Here is a 4,839-nt window from a genome sequence, read left to right on the forward strand (position 1 = left end):
TCTCTCCCTCCCTCTCTCTCTCTTTCTCTATCTATCTATCTATCTATCTATATATATATATATATATATATATATATGGCGCGGATCCAGGATATCATCAAGGGAGGGGCTAAACCATACTTTGCCTCTTTATCCAGTGTAAAGCAGAATTGAAGCTCATTTTATTCAGTGTATACCTGAGCGTTAAGGGGGGATATAGCCCCTATAGCCCTTCCCTTGGATCCGCGCGTATATATAAACAAGCAGTGTTACCAGTGCAAAATAAACTTGTATTTTCTCAAATTGCACTATGTAAGGTATTACCTATTTCTAATTTAGATATTAAATAATACCACATACATTGTTCAGTGTAACAAAGGACAATACAATATCACTAACATCAACATTTTGGAGATCTCTAATAACTCAAATAGCATAGACTGTGCATTGCGCATCATTTGTATCTTAGCGTCAAATACTATGATCATGGTATAATGTATTTCGAATGAATGAATGAACAAAGTTACAAGAAATGAAAAATTTAACTTTTTCTAAAGACTTTACTTCGAAAACGTGCTGTTATATTATATCTCATCATGTAGATTTGTTTTATGGTGCAAGAATGTTTTCAAAAGACGACGTTTTTCATAGTCTTTAGGCTATTTATAATGTTAATGTCAAAGTTTTCGTTCCAGAAATACATGTAAATGCAAATTGTAACAAATTAAATGCAACTGATAACTTTTCAGTAATACTAGTTGTTCCCCTAAGCTTTAGGCCTGATGTACTCAAAACCATGCTTAATTGAAAGTTCTAAATAGACTCTAATTACATTTCACTTGTTTTAGTATGACCACCGACCACCTCAAACTCGATCCATACCATATACCTATATGCAATTATTCAAGGACTTACAGTTAGTAATCACATTGTGTTGATCTTTTTGTTTCGTTTGTTTTAGTTTAACGTCTCATGATTATGCTAGGGCGTCTAAAGAAGACGTGGAACGAATGACTATAATGGAATCGGAACCACTTCGGTCGTTCAACTGTACCCCCACCAGAAATTGAATTCGGGACCACGCGAACCGAAGTCAAGCGTGCTAGCCGCTAGACCAAATGGAGGTCCTCACATTGTGTTGATTTAAATCACTGAGTCGCCGTGTTGCCAGATTTGAAGACCAAAAAGTAACGTGTCTGTGCTCCAAAAGTAGCAGATTTGAACTATTTGTGGGCCAAATATATACAATAGAATTGGCAACTAATGACTGGTACTAATTGAATAATTTTTAACATGGGCTGGAAAATGTGTTGGACATATTGCAAGAAATTATGATCGATGAACAAAAACAATTCAAGACATGATACCACGAAGTAAAAACAGCTTAGGAAACGTCCTGATACAAGAAGGTTTGACGAAATCAAGAACAACTGGGGAGTAACCTGAAAAAGAATTGCTCAAGATAGTTGTGGAGAAAACTTGGAAAGACCTTCATCCAGCAGTGGATTGATAATTGTTGATTATGATTATGGCTATGATTTTATTATATCTGAACCTCAGATGTAGACAAAACTAAGCCATAATTTCGTAATTTTACAGGAGAAGCGAAAAACCAGTTCCTTAAGTAAGATATATAGTACTGTTTTCAAACTATACTAAGTAGTTACAAAGTAATAGGATGCTTTTAGACTTATATTATTACACCACTAGAAAGAACATAGTATATTAAAAAAGTATTCTTAACTCAATTTCGACCAAAAAATGACTTAGCATATTCTACCTCTAAAGTTCACGTATATATATAACTTTTACTAGGTAAGGTAAGGTAAAAACAGATCCAAAATTTAACGAAATGCGTACAGCGAAAAAAAAAAAAATGACCCTTCATATTGCAGGAAAACTACGAAAATTAATGCAAAAGAAAACTAGAAAGTTAAGAATCAATTGTTTTGCCGGGCCAGAGAAAATAGATACATATAGCTCGAATTACCTATATACTTACATAATATGTATGCCCATGTGTCGCAAGTAATTTTCAAGCAATATAAAATTTCAGCGTAATGAACGCATGATTAGTTCTCTCGAATAAAGATCACATGCACCGCTGAGAACTCAGGAATAAGCTTAATGTATGTTACGGCACTGGATATATTCTATGTTTATATAATACATTATAACCTTGTATAATGTAGACCTTATAAACTTGTATAAGAAACAGAATGTACTTAAAATGAGACGCGAACTATACGAAACATAAGACTTTGAATCTAACTTGTTTGGTGATCCAACCCGAGACCACAGATAGCAAAGATGAGTGCCATAGCTCCCACCATAAGGTTAACGAAGTGCTTGTTTTAAAGTGTCAATTAAACACTGAGATGTGAAACGGTAATAAAGCATTTGATCAATTTGAAACAAAAAATATGGTAGTAATAATTTACTCTATTTGTTAAGATAATGAACGTTCTGTTTTTAAAATGACAATCAAAACAGAATGTTTTGGATAATAACTGAGAAATTGTAAAATTTCAATTTCGGTACGATTAAATACATTCGTGCTGCTATATGTTCCGTTATCCGTTAAGAGGTATTGAACAATTCTGATTCAAAGGAAGGAAATAAACTACTGTATAGTACTGGAGTTAATTTAATCGAGTTTAATTGTATAGTCAGTACTGAGGCTATTTGAGACAAAGTCTATTGCTGAAAGTGAAATATGGGTTACTATTAGGGTTTTATCCCAGGTATGTTATACCCACTGATGATTGAACCTGGAACACACGCATGGAAAGCATTAGCGCTAGCAAATTGGCTACGAAGAGGTGCATCATACCATAATTCTAAGTCAAGAATGAAGACAAAATGTAAGAAGCGGAAACGAAAAACTGTACGATAATAATACTTTCACAATTTTAATTTCATATTATTTATTTGGAGACGAGACCCGAGACGAGATCGAGACTTGACCTTCGAGACCGAGACAAGCATCTGTTGACCGAGACGGCGATTTTTGACTCGAGACGAGATCGAGACTGCTACTTATCAACCGAAACGAGACCGAGACTGTACGAAGTCTCGTCTCGTCTCGATACCATCCCTATGCGCATCCCTGACGAGGATAGAGTTCCATTGATGTTTTCGCCGTGTGACTATATGTCTCATCTTGGTGAAGTTCAATGTGGTTTATATCTTGTCCGTACAATGCTGGGATTTCAGTCAGGACAAAGTCTGGTAGTACGCAGCATTTATTTTGACGTTTTGCTCCACCTTTCGGAGATACAGTTTGCACCTGTGCGAAAAACCGGTCACAATCATGAACCCTTTTGGGAAACACCACGCACTAGCGGAATGATGTGTTTTGGCTCTTGGCATCAACAGGTCTGTATGTAATGGCACGAACTTTACAACAGTCAGTAAGGTAAATCCATGCCTCATCAAAGTTAACAACAAACTTTCACTGATCACCCGCGATATGACGTTCATACAGCTCCTGCAGTTTCTTTTCCGCTCAGCCACATGACACGGTTTCAGGGTGTGCACATTGTTCTTGCGAACGGCTGTGAGATCTAAATCATGTGAATGTCGCAATTGATTGTTGCCTGCGATGTGTGGCATGTGCTGATTTGTGTGTGGAGGTTTCCGGAGGTTGCCTTATGCGGAATTGGACGCAAAAGCGATTGGAGGTCCTGTTCACGAGAGACTGGTTTCTAGCTGCTAGCGTCAGTTTGGTGAGCCCAGCACTCTATGCCTCGTATTTTTCTATAACACAATTTACACTAGCACGACCTACACGGAAATTACGCACCTTACATTTTTATACGATGCTTGACGCCGTGAACTGTGCGCCGGAAAGGGTTACAATAAACCTCTTTCAGAATCTGTTTAATTTCGACAGCATCAAACTGCGCTCGATACACTGCTCTACTACATGTGAAACGAAATACTTTTTAGTGCTTATAGCAATTTCATGACGATGAGTTGCACATGTTCGGTACACCTTGCCATGCAACAGTATGCCAACTGATCCTTCTCATTGGCAAGGAAGTGTTTCCAAGAGAAGTTAAGAGTCCAATTATTCAAGCGAGAAAAATGCGAAAACTATGGTAAACATCAAGAACTTCAAAATAATGGGATTGAACTTGCGACTCTTTTGGCAGAAGTGGGAGCTCTACAACTAAATTATCAACGAAGAATTCCCAGATGCCCCTGCTTATCCGAGGCAGTTCAGGATTTACATATTCGTCCCTCTAGGAATTGTTCGTATATCAAATATCTATGGGTCACATACCCTGTCAGTCTTCTCAAAGTTTTACGGACCGTAAAAGCTAGAACAAGCAAGTGTTATGTCGATTATTACTATTTAAAACGCACATTTAATGTTATATTACCGCAAACCCTTACGGAATGATACTATATGGTGTCGTTGCATAACATAGTGACACACAAATCATTAAGGGCCTTATGCAGAGTCGTTTTGATGCGCGATTAGTGCCACACTAAAGAGTACGACTAACATAAGTCTCCTGCAGTAGTCAGTATTTTAGTATGACGCTAATCATACTTCGAAACGACTCTGCATAAGGCGGTAAAAAATTAATTAGAATTGTTATGAATATTTTACAACAGGGCCGAAACGAAATCTCTTGTACAAAACTACTGAATTCAAGACAAAAATGACGTCAGTAATGACGCCTTTTTCATAAAATAGTCTTGAATTATGTTGAAAAAGATCCTTGTTGAAGCTTTCTTTGACCGTGTAAACTTACGTTATATTTGAAACCAATACTAAACAGCATGGAATTAGGCCCACTGGCTGCAGGGATGTAACTACTAGAACTGCTCAATTGGAGGCTTTACAGT

Source organism: Thermobia domestica, chromosome 4 (genome assembly GCF_964235325.1).
Source record: "Thermobia domestica chromosome 4, izTheDome1.hap1.1, whole genome shotgun sequence".
NCBI classification, from domain to species: domain Eukaryota; kingdom Metazoa; phylum Arthropoda; class Insecta; order Zygentoma; family Lepismatidae; genus Thermobia; species Thermobia domestica.